The sequence below is a fragment of the Cetorhinus maximus genome, chromosome 14 (genome assembly GCF_964194155.1).
Source record: "Cetorhinus maximus chromosome 14, sCetMax3.hap1.1, whole genome shotgun sequence".
Lineage (NCBI taxonomy): Eukaryota > Metazoa > Chordata > Chondrichthyes > Lamniformes > Cetorhinidae > Cetorhinus > Cetorhinus maximus.
Genome location: NC_135892.1, coordinates 11,717,383 through 11,734,452, shown reverse-complemented (window position 1 = coordinate 11,734,452; position 17,070 = coordinate 11,717,383).

The window sequence follows — 17,070 nt, the reverse complement described above, 5'->3', positions numbered from 1 at the left end:
TGGGCTAGGCTTGTATTCCCTCCCATGAGTGTAGAAGATTAAGGGGTGATCCAATTGAGGTATTTAAGATGATTAAAGAAGGTGATGGGGGTAGATAGAAACTATTGCCCCTTGTGGGGGAGCCCAGAACACGAGGGCATAAGCTGAAAATTGGAGCTGGACTGTTCAGGGGTGCTGTTAGGAAGCATTTCTTCATACACACGGCAGTGGAAACCTAAAACCCCTACTCCAAAAAGCTGTTTAGGCTGAGGGTCGATGGAAAGGTTCAAAACTGACATTGGTAAGACTTTCATTGGGTAAGGGTTATGGAACCAAGGCAGGGAGGTGGAATTACGATGCAGATCAGCCTTGATCTAATTGAATGGTGGAGCAGGCTCGAGGTGCTGAATGATCTCCTGTTTCTATAAGAGTGACCTTCGTCAACAGGGACAAGGAAAACGTGCATTAAGATCCAAAAACATTACCATTTTTGGTTGCATGCGAACGGATGAAGAAGGAGCAGGAGTAGGCCACTCGGCCCCTCAAGCCTGCTCCGCCATTCGATAAGATCGTGGCTGATCTGATAGTGACCTCAAGTCTGCATCCCACCTACACCCGATAACCTATCAGCTCCTTACCAAGAATCTACCCCACTCTGTCTTAAAATTATTCAAAGGCTCTGCTTCCACTGTTTTTTCAGGAAGAAAGTTCCAAAGACTCGCGACCCTCAGAGAAAAAATTTCTCCTCATCTCTGTTTTAAATGGGTGACCCCTTATTTTTAAACAGTGACCCTTAGTTCTAGATTTTCTCATAAGAAGAAACATCCTCTCCACATCCACCCTGTCAAGACTCCTCAGGATTTTATGTTTCAATCAAATCTCCTCTTACTCTTAAATTCCAGTGGATACAAGCCTAGCCTGTCCCAACTTTTCCTCATAAGACAACCTGCCCATTCCAGGCATTAGTCTGGTAAACCTTTCCTGCACTGCTTCCAACGCACTTACATCCTTTGCTGAATAAATGAGTTTTCCGCACTGTGAATGGTCTACATTCTGTAATTTCAAACGTAATTTCCAGCTGCCCTTTCCCTTCTAGACCCAGTTCTCTCAAGTTCTATCTCAAATCCAACATGCCCATCTTCTCCCATTGTCACTACCTGTATTCACACCATTTTACATGAAGGTAAAAGTTGCATATGCCATATTACAGTTCAGATTCTGAGATCAGAACAGATTCACTTTTGTTGGTTACCCTCTCCTGCCTTCCACTCTAACACAGACCTTCCATTCTGTCCTTTCCTCTTCTCTCCCCTTTCCCTGCCTCTGTACTTGCCCAAAACCTATTGCATCTCCGAATATTTTCCATTTCTGATGAAAGATCATTGACCCGAAATGCTAACTCTCTTTCCCTGTCCCCAGTGCTGTCTGACCCACTGAGTATTTCCAGCATTTTCTGCTTTTATTTCAGATTCACACTTGTTTTAGTTTCTGAGTCGAGGTTATTTGCAGTGTCCCTCTAATCAGGAAGGGAGGGGATGTGCAGATAAGCAACTACTCCATCAAGCAAGGTGACTTAACCTACGATTTGGTCCAAATAGATGTCTGGAGCACTTCTTTCTTTTCAAAACTCCTCATTCTTGAAACAAAATTAATATCTATTTGCTTGAAAATTAGCCAATGTTTTGTCTGTGGTTCTACATTTAATTCCTATTACTGTGCTTCAGACGAATATAAATATATAACTTCCCTCTCAGAAGCCAAAACAGCATTAAGAGAATTCAAGTTTTAAACAACCTCCAAAATAAAAAGTAAATGTTGGGCTCAGGTTTGAGACATTATGATTAATTACTGTGTTTCATTAAGTGGAGACATTTCTTTGGCCTTATTTTCCTCTCTTGAAACTGGGTTTTCCTTTTGGCTGGTTACCAGGTGGAAAATATTTCAATCCTTTTTGATTGGTTTCAATGTACAAACCTATCTATGTGAGTTAATGACCTCATGTAGCTGAGGTGTGGGTTTCCTGGAACCTAAGGGCCCTGTTCTCTTGTACAGTCCTGCAGAGCTTCTCACAATCACTTCATTGCACATTGACGCTTTTTGCAAAGCACCATCTTCTTTCCTCAGATTTGTGCGTTTGCAAACTCAAGATTTCCTCTTAAATTCTGTGAAACTGTTCTTGCTCGATTTCTGTTCTGTTCACTTTAAAAAATAATTTAACTTCAACTCATCAGTCGATAATATTTCTTTGCCCCTGTATGATTAAAGAAACACAAAAAAAACACAACGAAGGGACAGTATTTTCAACTGGAAAATCTTGAATTGCATTTTTGGAAAGATTTCCTGGTCCTGTATGATTATAATGTTTTTAGCCTTCCAATTATAGTAGAGAACACATCACCTTCAAGTTTCCCTCCAAACCACACACCATCCCGACTAGGAACTATATCGCAGTTCCTTCACTGTCGCTGGGTCAAAATCCTGGAACTCCATTCCTAACAGTGCTGTGGGTGTCCCTACACCATATGGTTTAAAAAGGCAGCTCACCACCATCTTCTCAAGGGCAATTAGGGATAAGCAATAAATGCTGGCCTTCATCCCTGAATGAACAAAAGAAAGCATGTTTTTTATGTGTATCTTGATGCTACGTTTCTTTCTAGTTTGCTTCTATTTTCACAGAAGCACAGAGTTGTTAGATGCAGAAGGCCCATTGTGTCTGCACCAGCTCTCCGAATGAGCATTATGACTCAGTGCCATTCTCCTGCCTTTTCCCCATACCTTGCACATTGTTTCTATTTAAATGATCATCTAATTCCCTCTTGAATGCCTCGATTGAACCTGCCCCCACCACACTTCCAGGCAGTGCATTCCAGACCCAAACCACTCGCTGTGTGAAAAAGTTTTTTTCTCACATCGCATTTGCTTCTTTTGCAAAACACTTTAACTCTGTGTCCTCTCATTCTCAATCCTTTTACGAGCAGGAACAGTTTCACCCTACCTACTCCGGCCAGAGCTCTCATGATTCTGAACACATCCATCAAATTTCCTTTCAGTCTTCTCCTTCCCAAGAAGGACAGTCCCAACCTCTCCAATCTATCTTCATAATTGAAGTTTCTCATCCCTGGAGCCATTCTTGCAAACCTCTTCTGCACTCTGTCCAATGCATTCTCATCCTTCCTAAAGTATGGCGCCTAGAACTGTACGCAATATTCCAGCTGATGTCTAACTAGCGTCCTATACAATTTCAGCATAACCACACTGCTGTTGTACTCTATGCCCATATTAATAAAGTCTAGGATACTGAATCCTTTGTTTCTGCTCTCTCCACCTGTCCTGCCATCTTTAATGATTTATGCACATGTACACCCAGGTCCCTCTGCTCCTGCATGCCCTTTAGATCTGTGCCCCTTATTTTATATTATCTCTCCATGTTATTCCTACAAAATGAATCACCCCACACACACCTCTGCATTGAACTTCATCTGCCACCTATCTGCCCACTCCTCCCTTCTATTCTTTAGAAGTTCTACACTGTCCTCCTCACAGTTGATGATGCTTCCCAGTTTCATATCATCTGCAAACTTTGAAATTGCCCCCTACATACCAAAATCTAAACCATCGTGAAAAGCAAGGGACCCAATACTGTTCCCCGGGGAACTCTACTACAAACCTTCCTCCAGCCCAAAAAATATCCATTGATCCCTGTTTCCTATTACTTAGCCAATTTTGTATCCACGTTGCTACTGTCCCTTTTCTCCCATGAGCTATAACTTTTCTTACAAGTCTGTTGTGTGGCACTGTATCGAATGCCTTTTGGAAGTCCATGTACACCACATCAGCAGCATTACCCTCATCAATCTTCTTTGTAACCTCCTCTAAAAACTCCAGCAAGTTAGTTAAAAAGGATTTTCCCTTAAGAAATCCATGCTGGCTCTTCCTAATCAACCCACATTTTTCCACGTGACTATTAATTCTATCCTGAATAATTGTTTCTAGAAGCTTCCCCACCACCAAAGTTAAACTGACTAGTCTGTCATTGCTGGGCTTATTCTCACAACATTTTTTGAACAAGGGTGCATTGTTTGCTATTCTCTAGTCCTCTGGCACCTCCCCTGAGTCTAGGGAAGACTGAAAGATTATGGCCAGTGCCCCTGCAATTTCCACACTCACTTCCTTTAGAATCCTTGGATGCATCTCATTTGGTCCTGGTGCCTTGTCAGCTTTAAGTATCGACAGTTTATCCAATACCACCTCCTTATCAATTTTGAACCCTTCTAGTGACAGAGTTTCCTTCTCTGTCTCCATGGCCTGGGGAGCATCTGCTTCCTTGGTAAAGACAGATGTAAAGTATTCATTTAGCGCCTCAGCATGCCCCCTGCCTCCATGTGTAAATCCCCTTTTTGATTCCTAATCAACCCTACTCCTCCTTTTATCACCCTCTTACAATTTATGTGCCTATAGAAGACTTTGGGAATCCCATTTCTGTTGGCTGCCAGGCATTTCTCATAATCTCTCTTTGCTTCTCTTATTTGCTTCTTCACATCTCCTCTGCACCTTTTATATTCAACCTGGTTCTCAATTGTATTTTCTGCCTGATGCCTGTCATTTGCACACTTTTTCTTCATCTTAATTTTTACCTCATTTTTCAGCCAGGGAGCTCTGGATTTGTTTGCTCTACCTTTCGCTTTTAAGGGTATATACCTTGAACTATTTCTCCTTTGAAGGTGGCCCATTGTTTAGCTACAGTTTTTCCCGCCAACCTTGGATTTCAGTCTATCTGGCCCATCTCCGCCTAGTCCTGCCCTTCCTTGAGCCAAGTCTCTGTTATCACCACAACATTATGCATGGTGATCTGTGCCTGTAACTCACCAGTCTTATTTATACACACCATGCATTCACATACATGTAGTATAACCCTGATTTAGATGTTGTTACTTCCTCCCTTACTCCGACTTACTATTCTCTATTCTAGTGCTATCTGTCTCTCTCAGTATTTTGTGCACCTTGGTACTACTCTCTAATATTCCCTCCTAGTCCCACATCCCTGCTGAGTTAGTTTAAAGACCCCCCCCTCCCCCCCAAAAAAATCACTAGCAAAACGCTCTGCAAGGGACTCAGTCCCAGCTCTGTTCAGGTCCAACCTGCCTGGCTTGTACAGGTGCCATCTCCCCCAGACCCAGTCCCAGTGTCCCAGGAATCTAAAGCCCTCCCTCCTGCACCATCTTTCCAGCCACGCATTCATCTGCCTTATCCTCCTATTTCTGTCCTCACTTGTATGTGGCACTGGGAGTAATCCAAAGATTACTACTTTTGAGGTCCTGCTTGCTAATTTTCTACCTAACTCCCTAAGCTGAATTTCCCCCTGTCGGGGGCGAAGTTGAATGGCGGGTGCGCACAGGCGTGCTTCCAATCGGCGCCCCCAATTGGGGGCGCGGCGCCATTTTACGTGGGTGGGCCAATTAAGGCCCACCCAGCATGACGTTCGGACAGAAGCACTATGCGCTCCCTGTGCGGGCGGGAGAGAATCCCAAAATCGAGAGTGCGCTCTTTCGCGCATGTGCACAAAAGAGCGCACTCATCTCCCTGAGGCTAAGTGCAGCCTCAGGGAGATCGGCTGTAAATGTAAAAAACCTAAAAATAGAAAAATAAAATTTCCCTAACATGTTCCCTCATGTGACACTGTCACATGAGTTGGGACATGTCCATAATTTTCACAAAAACTTTATTGAAAGTTTTCAAAACCTACATGAAACCTCAACCCGCCATGGATGAGGTTTCATGTTTTTTCTAGTTCGTGCCGGGGCTCCCGGCCTGTCTGCCAACCTTAAGGTTGGCCGGGCAGGTCCTTTAATTACTTAATTGCCTCTGTCAATGGCTTCAATTGCCCATTGACAGGTCGGTGGGCGCACAGCTGATTTCGCTGCACCCCCGCCTTCCTGAAAATTTAAATGGGGTGCGGTGACATCGGGAATTGCCCGACGTCACCACGCATCATTTTACGCGTCGGTGAGCGGGCCCCACCCCCGCTCGCCGACACATAAAATCCTGCCCCCTAAATTCTGTCTGCAGGACCACATCCCCCTTCCTACAAAAGTCATTGGTACCAACGTGGACCACGACCTCTGGCTGTTCACCCTGTCCCGGAAGAATGTCCTGATTGTGCATAGCAACTGCTTTCTGTTGGAGGTAACTGATCAAAACTATGGAGCAAAACCTCTCCAAAGTTAGCCCTTGTTGCTGAGGTCCCTTTGCACCTCTGCCCCAAGCCAAGTTGTGCGAATTCATGTGGGAAATCCCTAAAGTTTTGAAAGCAGAGATTGAAGCTGTACGTATAATGCAGCCAGTTAATATCCTACAACATGTAACAACTCAACCATTCACAATGGGAAGAAAGAATTGACAAATGGTGGTCAGCTATGTGCAAAAGAGAAACATTCTGTACTTTAAAAAAAAGAATAAAACTTTGTATAAAGATTTGCCGTGGGGGCAATCGCTTTCAGGTGGCTGTAGCTTAAAACTATTCAGACAAGCTTTGAACAGGAAACTATGCTGCTGGAGATGCTCCAGGCCAGATATTTCTGTAAACGAAGCACCTGCAGATGATTTTGTTTCCAGATGGTCAAAATTCTTGGAAGAATCAAACTGTAAAATTTGTTTTAGAAGCGTTTGCCTGCTGGTCCAACGACTTGGGGGCTCTATTCAGCTGGAGTTTGAAAGGTGCACTAAGATTTGCATGTGTGCTTTGAGTGACAACCGGGAGTAGAATAAAAGTGATCCAGCGCAGAAATATGATTAACCCATTGAAAGGGAATTCTACTAACTTCCTTCTGTTGAAGAAGTGAAGGGCAGGCCAGCTTCTGTTCAACATGCTGTGCTAGTGGTAAGGCAGTGTCTGTTTAGAATTAGAGAGGGTAGAGTTTTCATTCAGTGCTCAAAGACTCCGACACAAATTGAGCCCAAAATTGCATCCGTTTTGGAAGGTTTTTCCCCTCCCCCCCAATGTTTCTTCTCAAACTCACTTACAAATCATCGAATACAAAGTCTACCATGAACTAGAGCAATTGGGAGTGTTTCAAAACATTGCTTTCTTGAGGAATATTTTTTTCAAAGCAAAACCTTTCTTTGGTATATGTAAGAGAAGTACCTTGTCAAAGTTTGATTAATGCAGTTGGAAATGTGTTCAACTCAAAAGATTACAATTTTTAAATCCCTATTAATCATTCCAGTTGTGACTTATTTTTTTCGATTAAAGAAATTAAACTATTTTCTAGCTATACTGGATAGATTCCTTAGTATTGTTTTTTTTATTTCAAAATCTTCTAAAAAGCTTCTATGAGTTTCCTTGTGCCCTAAAGATCCAGCTGAAGTTTGGAGCCTCCTCAAAGGCTTGGAAAATATGCACAGAGTTATCATGGTGAGCGGAAACTTGCCATGGTGATGAAATCATCCCAGAGGTATGGCCGCTTTTGTGGGTAGAGCAAATTTCACAATTTAAAGGGATGTTTTTAAACTAGCACGACTAGGACTAGGACCCCAATCTGAATGGCACGTCAAATTCTGCAGTCTTTTGCACTTGCTGATTGGGGAATCATCTTTAAAAAACAAACAACTCAGTGCAATCTGGCGGAAAATCCTGGCTGCAGTTTTTAATGACCCGAACATTAATGAAAGCTACAGCTATGCTCATTTAAATTCAAGTTGGGCCATCGACTTTGAAATTGGGCGGATGCTCATGGTCCTTTTCTTATGACACCCTATTCAGCTGGATTAAAATATATATTTCACTCCTTGCTTCCGAAACATGGAAAGATTTGCATTGGAGTTTGCTTTCAGCGATGATAGCTTGTAGTGATGACTTAATTTGCTTCGAATAATCAATCTGTCCTTGCCAGGCCTGTAATAAATGTACCTGTGTGGTTGCGTTAGTTTATAATGATTAAGGGATTTGTGTTGTATTGGTTTGTTACTAGTGTCAATGTTTCAGATGTTTCAATATTTCATTTCTATGGATGGTCCATCAAATAGTAATTGGTTACCAACTGACTTCGACTTCCTTAAAAAAAAACCCTGCTTTTAGTCCAGTTTCTTTTAAATGACTTTTTACCTGGTCCCCACTAAGTTCAACACACCTCATGAGACCTCACTCTTTTTAAACATCCATACAGTAGCTTTCACAGCCTCGCAACATCCTAAAGTGCTTTACAGACAATTGAATCCTTTTGAAGTGCAATTGCTGTTGCAGTTTAGGAAGCACACAGCCAATTTGTGCACAGCAAGCTCCCACAAATAGATAACGGCCAGAATTTTGTCCACTGGTAGCTCAGAGATAAATATTGGCCAGGACACTGGGGAGAACTCCTCTGCTCTTCATGGAGTGCCATGAGATCCTCTACCTCTTCCCGGGAGGGCAGACTGTGTATCGATTTAATGTCTCATCTGAAAGACAGCACCTCCAACAGTGCAGCTGGAGATTGCTGATTTATTTGTTGTAATTACAGATATTTTAATGATTTGTTAAATATGTTAAAAATAGCAAAGCTCTACTTGGAATTTGATATGTGCTACAACTAAATAGGAAGATTGCAGATTCTACAAGGGATTATCAATGCAGGATGCATGTAGACTTAAATTAGACCTAAGTGTGGTGGGGAGGAGCCAGTTGACAACACCAGTTAGTAGGCGTTTTGTTGCTTGTAATGTTATTCACTAAAATTCACCAAACAACAGAAGCAATTTGCAGATTTTTCTTCAAACACCAATTGGAAATATGTGGGATTCTGGGAACTAATAAAGTCAGAAATAAAGTTAAATATTTCTGTTATTTGCTTTGTAGTGTTTTATAATTTACTGTGTCATGGACAGGGAGAGATGTGGGATAATTTCTCCCCCCACCGGTTCCCACCTCTCAATTGACTGCAACAAGATGTACTTTTGAGAAGGAGTGCTTTAACCCCTTAAATGCTGTAACTTTAAAGAACAGACACCAAAACCAAGACTTTCTTGTAAGCTTAAATCAAAACAAAAGATAAGCATTTATTTTTCACACCACCCAAAATGTAAACATAATAAACATTAACCAGTTTGTTAACTCCCCTGTCACACAAAATATATAGACATATACACAAACACACATAAGAAAAAATGATTTCTAAAGTTGTAACATGTCCTTAGGTTACTGAAAGGGTAGAAGGAAACAGGACTCTCCTTTAAAGAGTCTGTAAGATGCTGGTTGAAATGCTGCAAACATTTGTCAGTTTAAGTCCGGTGGTGGGGATGCCTCTAGAAACAACTATTTGGGATAGAATTAATAGTCACATGGAAAAATGTGGGTTGATTAGGAAGAGCCAGCATGGATTTCTTAAGGGAAATTGTGTTTAATTAACTTGCTGGAGTTTTTTGAAGAGGTAACAGAGTAGGTGGATGAGGGCAATGCTGTCGGTGTGGTGTACATGGACTTCCAAAAGGCATTCAATGCAATGCTGCACAATAGACTTGTGAGAAAAATTATAGCTCATGGAATAAAAGGGACAGCAGCAACATGGATACCAAATTAGCTGAGTAATAGGAAACAGAGAGTAATGATTTCATGGATACTTTTCTGGCTGGAGGAAACCAGGGGTCAGTATTGGGACCCTTGCTTTTCCTGATATACATTTAAGATCTAGACCTTGGTTTGCAGGGGACAATTTCAAGGTTTGCGGATGATACAAACTTGGAAGCATTGTAAACTGTGAGGAGGACAGTGTAGAACTTCAAAAGGACATAGGGCTGAATTTGGGGAAGTTGATGGGCGCGTGCAGACGCACTTCCAATCGGCGCCCCCGATCGGAGGCGTGGCGCCATTTTACGTGGGTGGGCCAATTAAGGCCCGCCCAGCGTGACGTCCGCAGGGAAGCGCAATGCGCGTCCTGTGCGGGTGGGTTGGGGGGGTAGGAATGCCTAAAATGTTAAGTGCAGCCTCAGGGAGATCGCCTCTACTTTCAAAAATATTAAAAATAGAAAAATAAAATTTCCCTAACGTGTCCCCTCATGTGACAATGTCACATGAGTTGGGACATGTTCATAATTTCCAAAAAAACTTTATTAAAATTTTTAAAACGCGACATGAAACCTCATTCCGCCTGTGGATGAGGTTTCATGTTTTTTCTAGTTCCCGCCGGGGCTCCTGGCCTGCCCGCCAACCTTAAGGTTAGACAGGCAGGTCCACTAATTACTTTAATTGCTCTGTCAATGGCCTCAATTGGCCATTGACAGGTCAGCGGACGCGCAGCTGATTTCGTTGTGTCACTGCCTTCCGGAAAATTCAAATGGGGCGGGATGACATCAGGAGTTCCGCCCAACGTCACCGCACATCATTTTGCACGTCAGCGAGCGGGCCCCGCCCCCACTCGCCGACGGTAAAATCCAGCCCGCAGACAAGTTGGTGGAGTGGGCAGATAGGTAGCAGATGAAGTTCAATGCAGAGAAGTGTGAGGTGATTCATTTTGGTAGGAAGAATATGGAGAGACATTATAAAATATGGGGCACAGATCTAAAAGGTGTGCAGGAGCAGTGGGACCTGGATGTATGTGTGCTTAAGTCATTAAAGATGGTAGGACAGGTGGAGAGAGCAGTTAATAAAGGATACATTATCCTAGGCTTTGTTAATAGGGGCAGAGAGTACAAGAGCAAGGAAGTTATGCTGAACTTGTAAAGGACACTAGTTAGACCTCAGCTGGAGTATTGTGTACAGTTCTGAGCGCCACGCTATAGGAAGGATGTGAACACATCGGACAGAGTGCTGAAGTGGTTTACAAAAATGATTCCAGGGATGAGAAACTTCAGTTACGAAGATAGATTGGAGAGGTTGGGACTATCCTCTTTGGAGAGGAGAAGGCTAAGAGGAGATTTGATGAAGGTGTTCAAAATCATGAGGGGGCTGGACAGAGCAGATAGGGAGAAACTGTACCCACTTGTAGAAGGATCAAGAATGAGAGGACACAGAGTTAAAGTGATTTGCAAAAGAAGCAAATGCGATGTGAGGAAAAAGACTTTTTAACACAGCGAGTGGTTCGGGTCTGGGATGCACTGCCTGGAAGTGCGGTGGAGGTAGGTTCAATCGAGGCATTCAAGAGAGCATTAGATGATTATTTAAATAGGAACAATGTGCAAGGGTGTGGGGTAAAGGCAGGAGAATGGCACTGAGTCATAATGCTCATTCGGAGGGCCAGTGCAGATACGATGGGCCGAATGGCCTCCTTTTGTGTCGTAATAATTCTGTGATTCTGTGCAGGCCTGAAACATTCTTTCTTGGTTCATTGAAGATGGAGGAGGTTGGAAGTGTCTGGCTTTTTCAGTCAAAATTGTGGTCCATCTCCTGTAGTGAAGGTCAAAATCCTTCAGGTAAGACAAATGAGCCCCTCTACACTGCCTGAGATTACTTTCTTTTTGAGGCAGGGCTTTTTCCTTTTGCTTGCCGAGATCTCACCCCTGGGGCACTGCTTCCAGACTGTCTGCCCTGGCTTGTCCTTGTGGACTTATAAAGTATTTCCAGGCATTTCCCATCACAAGCAAGTTTCGATCATGTAGCAACAGTATCAATGTTTTCCATTGCCCACACAATGGATTAATGACAAATGTAATTTGCCACACAATGGAGGATGTTTGCTATCTCATCAATATTCCAGCTATGATTAGCTTCCAAAATGTCTCTATTTGAAATTCCATCTTCAAAGTTTCAGGAAGTCTAATGGCCATTGTTACTTTAAGTCTCTTCAATAAAAGGCCCTCTAAGGTCATTTACATTTTAATGTCTTTCCAGAGACATGTCTAGAAATGGAGTTAGTCCCTGTCTGTACAGAAACAACAAAATAAATCACCTGACCCTCTGGAGTTCATTTTTTTCAGGTAAATTGTCCATAGTTTATGCTCCTTTAAAAAAGGCATATATATTATTTTCCTTTCATGGGATGTGGGCACCACTGGCAAAGCCAGCATTTGTTGCCCGTTCATAATTGCCCTTGAACTGAGTGGCTTGCTAGGCCATTTCAGAGGGCAGTTAAGAATCAACCACATTGCTGTGGGTCTGACGTCACATGTAGGCCAGACCAGATAAGGACGGCAGATTTCCTTCCCTAATTAGTGAAGCAGATGGATTTTTACAACAAAAACAAAAATAGCTGGAAAAACTCAGCAGATCTGACAGCATCTGACAGCGGAGAGGAACACAGTTAACGTTTCGAGTCCATATGACTCTTCATCAGAACTAAGGAAAAATAGAAATGAGGTGAAATATAAGCTGGTTGAGGGGGGTGGGACAGGTAGAGCTGGATAAAGGGCCAGTGATAGGTGGAGGCAAAGAAGAGATTGCCAAAGATGTCATAGACTAAAGGACAGAGGGGTGTTGACATTAGCGCTGGTTGAGGGAGGTGGGGTAGGTAGAGCTGGATAGAGGGCCAGTTTTTACAACAATCGATGATAATTTCATGGTCACCACTACTGAGACTAGTTTTATATTCCAGATTTATTAATTGAATTTAAATTCCACGAGCTGCTTTGGTGGGATTTGAACTCGTGTGCCCAGAGCCTGGGCCTATGGATTACTAGTCCAGTGACCTTACCACTACATCTCCCCATATGACATTCCCGTGGCAACTTTATAATTATTATTTAACACTAATTCTGCTGAGTCTGAGAGTATAGCAGAACATAGTAAACATGTATGAATATAGTAATCACTCAGTTGTACTGATTAAATTTGGACATGCTGCAATTGATCAGAACAGAATCCCACTATATACCCTGTAGCACCCATGGAAACCACATCTTGTTTCATAATGCAGAGAGGTCTGGGCTGAAACGTATAATTTTTAACAACATTGTAGCATATTGCAGGGAATTGATCATATGTTCTATTAAATTAATTGTGATTGCTTTCTTTTCTTCACGTGATTTCCTACTAAATCACATTTATTAGTACCAGACCTATGATCTGGCAATTGTGGAAATAGCTTCTATATTGTCATTCTGTTGATGTCATGATTATATAGCTCGGCTGATAACCTACTTTCCTGTTACTACTTTAAGTTAAGCGAGTAAAGCCTTCATTCCCACTACTGCATTGGATGGTAGGCCTTCTCAACTTCCAAAGCAACTCGTTTTAATAATTGTTTTACACCTTAATTTTTGCGCATGATTGTTTCTGTTTCTGTCTCTTGGCATTGGGACAGGTTTTGGCTGGGGCAGGAAACCTAATGGCATCTAAGGTTAACCTTAGCCTTACATCTTTCAGTTTTTCAGTTCCTTGTGTGGCGGGTTGCTGAAAGCGCGAACCAATAGCGTCGCAGAGAAAGAAAGCAAACGTTTGGGATACAGGTGAATGAGACCAATCAAAGGTACTTCCTTCATCAGATTGTGAAGGATTGTGAAATTAACAGCACAAGGACTGAGAAGGACATGTACATTAGTGTGAGTGAATTCAATGTTTAATCAGGTACAGAAAGAGGAATAAAGGGAGGGATAGGAAAATTGGATCAAAAGAGAAGAATGACAGGAAAAGTGAAAAACAAATTTACCCTTTAAAATCTCCAACAACAATTACTATCTGAAGGAAAGATACTCCACACTAACAATAGTTCATTTTCAGTGCCAGTATACTTATTGACAGTAATTAACAGTTATTCTGTTGTTAAAATGACAAGACTTTCTGTGGTGAGTTTAGTTCATGTCTACTGCACAAATACAGCAATTTCACGCCATTCAATGAATTTTGACGGTGAGGCAGACAGCATGAAATTATTTGCACAAAACTAACAGCAACAACAAATCCTCTGGATTTCCATGTTTAACCAAACATTTTCCCAAGCGTTTTTAGCCCCACCATCACATTGAGAACAAATTCTGCACCGTGAAATCTCATAACAAATTTCTTGGGACCTTTGCCAGTAGTTAGTGCAAGTACAGAAAACCTGTGCACAATCGTAGAACAAATAGCCCCAATGATGAAGGGAGATGAAAAAATCAGAAAGCTATCCATGTTAAATGATAAAAAGATGGTTGCAAGTAAGACTGAGCAGATAGCGTTTTCTCCAGATAAGCTTTTGGTCTTGTAGGTTATACATTAGGCAGTAAAGATGGCAAGCAGTAAAACACAAGGCAGCGGGCCAATCAACATCCTTTCCCTTATTATCATAAATCCTAAGTGAATATTTTATGAATATCAACAGAACCCTGAGATTAATCTGCTGCAAACGTGCCTGTTAGTTATTACATGTTAAAATTGTGTCCATTTTTTTTAATGACCATTATGATGTGGTGTGAAGCCGGAATGGTATATTTGAATGGTTAATAAAAGTAACGATGGCACATCACCCTGCCTTTTTGGCTGTACTTTACTGGTTTTTTTCAAGGTGTACACTGTAATCTTATAACGGATCCCATATCTGTTGTTCTCTGTAGCTCACTACTACATATCTATTAGTCTCTCTTGGGTCCACTTTCCTCTCTTACTGAAGAAGAGTTAACTACTGTATTGATTTCAGGCCTGCCACTTGGGTTCAATGGTGTCAGCATCTGCCTTAAACACTGTGGTCATTTTTTTTTTGACAGAGTTGCTGTTGCTTTCCTGTATCTGCTGGTACAGTAGCAAGGGCTGGGGGTCTAACAATGAAACCCCCTTATGATTTGGACCAGAACTCAGTGCAAGTGTTGTTCTTTCCTCTCTCCCTGAAGGTGGGTCTCTTATGCTACTGAATCCCCCAGTTACCCAGATGTCACTGGACCAGTAACCCAGAAGCCTGGACAAACGATCCAGAGATGCAAGTTCAAATCCCACCAGCAGCTGGGGCAATTTCAATACTGCTCATTAATTAACTCTGGAATAAAAAGCTAGTACCAGTAATGTTGACCATGAAACTATCAGGCTGTCATATTAAAAAAAATCTATTTCACCAATGTCCTTTAGGGGAGGGAGTCTGCCATCCTTACCCGGTCTGACCCACATGTGACTCCAGACCCATGGTTGACTCTTAATTTGCCCTCTGAAGTAGCCCAGCAAGCTACTCCTTTGTACTCAAGAAGGTGGCTCACCATCACATTCTCAAGGGGCAATTAGGAATAGGCAATAAACGCTGGCTTTACTAACGACACCTACACCCCATGAATGAATAAAACTAAACACCAAGTAAGGCATCATTTGGTTTGGCTTATAGGCAGCTTCATTCCACTATAGACAAAACTATAGAACAGCGAGTAGAAATTGGCTTGGTGCAATCTCTACAATTTCCAGCTGTGTCATGTTAGATTCAGGACATGAAACCCATAAAGAAAACTGGTTATTTCTCCATTACAGCTCTCCTACTCATTTACTGAGAGATCCTGGTGCCTATGTTCATTCCTGACTCAGACATTAGCAGAGATTAAAGGAATTTCTCAATACCAAAAGATAACTGGTGAATGATTAGACATTGCTGGACATGTTTGGAATTTCTTATAAAAACAGCCCATCCCTTATTTGAAACACCTGTAGCTGGATTGTGATCAGCATGTGATTTGCTCCAGCACTTTTAACTCAGCTTCTGCGCAAAGCAAACGGTTTGGGTCCTATTGGAAGGAAACTCTTTCGAGTTACCAACAATCACAGATTGCAACTCTTTTCGAGTACAATCACAGTTCTTGGTTTCCAAGAGTGGGACATGAACCCACAACCCTCTGATTCAAAGGTGAGGGTGCTATGAACTGAGCCACAGCTGACACCACCATGCAGTCCTCAACTATGACAATTACTAGTGGTTTGGGGTTGCCAATTGAAATGGTGGGTCATCTTGAACATAAGAACTAAGAGCAGGAGTAGGCTGTTCAGCCCCTTGAGCCTAGTCCACTGTTCAATAAGATCATGGCTGATCTTCCACCCTAACTTCACCATCCCGCCCTATCCCCATATTCCTAAGTCCCCAAAAACCTATCAATCTCTGTCTTGAATATTCTCAATGTCTGAGCATCCACTGCTCTCTGGGGTAGATAATTCCAAAGATTCACAACCCTCTGAGTGAAGAAATTTCTCCTTGTCTCAATCCTAAATGGCCTGCCCATTATTCTGAGACTGTGACCCGATGTTCTGGACTCCTCAACTAGGGGGAAACATTTTCTCAGCATCCACCCTGCCAAACCGCTTAAGAATTTATATATCTCAATAAGATCAGCTCTCATCCTTCTAAACCCCAAGGTCTAGGCCTAATCTACTCAATCTCTCTTCATAGGACAATCCCCTCATTCCAGGAAGCAGTCAACTGAACCTTGTTTGCATGCCCTCTAGGGTAAGGAGGCCAAAACTGTACACAGTGCTCCAGATGTGGTCTCACCAATGCTCTGTATAATTGTAGCAGGATTATTCTCATTCTCCAATTCCTTTGCAACAAAGTTTGATCTTAAGTCAAACTCCAAAATATGACTCATGACCTATCTGTAATCATGTTCCGAGGAAGGGTCATCAACTTGACATGTTAGTTCTTTCTCTCTCTGCAGATGCTGCCTGACCTGCTGAATATTTAGAGCATTTTCTGTTTTTATTTCAGATTTCCAGCATTTGCAGTATTTTAGGGCAGAATTTTCTGCCCACCGGCCAGGTGGGCCCGATCCAATCTCCGGCGAGCGGTGAGCTGATCCCTGCCGGAGAAGCGGGCCCCACCGCCATTTTACATGGACGGGCCCATTAAGGCCCGCCCAGCGTGACGTCCGGCGGGAAGCGCTATGCGCTCCCTGTGCGACCAAAAGCAAGAGTGCGCTCTTTCACGCATGCGCACGAAAGAGCGCACATCTCCCTGAGGCTAAGTGCTGCCTCAGGGAGATCGCTGACAGAGGAAAAAAAAATCCTTAACATGTCCCCCTCATGTGACAACACCACACGAGATGGGACATGTTAATAAATTTCACTAAAACTTTATTAAGCTTTTTAAAACTCTACATGAAACCTCATCCCGCCGGTGGATGAGGTTTCATGTTTTTTCTATTCCCCGCCAGGGCTCCTGGCCGACCTGCTAGCCTTAAGGTTGGATGGGCAGGTCCTTTAATTGTTTCAATGACCCTGTCAATGGCCTCAATTGGCTATTGACAGGTCGG